We start from the raw sequence: 578 nt of genomic DNA on the forward strand, positions 1-578 counted from the left end.
TTTGTTAATTAAAACTAGTTTATTTTTTCTCGTTACTAACTTTGTAATACACTTAATTTTCACATTCACTTTAACTTAACTACTTTTATAAACACACATTATTCACACACTTTACTTACGGTCCCTACCATTCGCTTGACTCAATTATCTATCTCTATATGTATCTATGCAATTCTTTCTGCACCTCTCGCTGGATTTCTTCGCCAGGCTTATACACTAGAAAAAAGAGGGCGTCTCGAACAAATTAGAGTTGCCAGGAAAATTCATGATCCTTCTACAAACTCCAGAGTCGCGTGACTTCCGCTGTCGTAACAATATTCTTTGATAGATCGTTTAGGCAGAGTATTCACTATGAAACTTAGTTGAATGGACGGTAACTGCTTGTTGTAGAAACACAAGTGTAGAGGAAGACATTTCGAAAGTTTTCCGCCTGAAGACTTTTGAAATGTCTTCCTCTACACTTGTGTTTCTACAACAGGCAGTTGCCGTTCATTCAACTAAGTGTCATCAGGTATATTTACTGTTACGTCTCCGTTCGTTCGTTAATTTTCGGTAAATTCGTTCCGACGAAACTTTAG

Source organism: Limulus polyphemus, unplaced genomic scaffold (genome assembly GCF_000517525.1).
Source record: "Limulus polyphemus unplaced genomic scaffold, Limulus_polyphemus-2.1.2 Scaffold2421, whole genome shotgun sequence".
Classification (NCBI taxonomy): domain Eukaryota; kingdom Metazoa; phylum Arthropoda; class Merostomata; order Xiphosura; family Limulidae; genus Limulus; species Limulus polyphemus.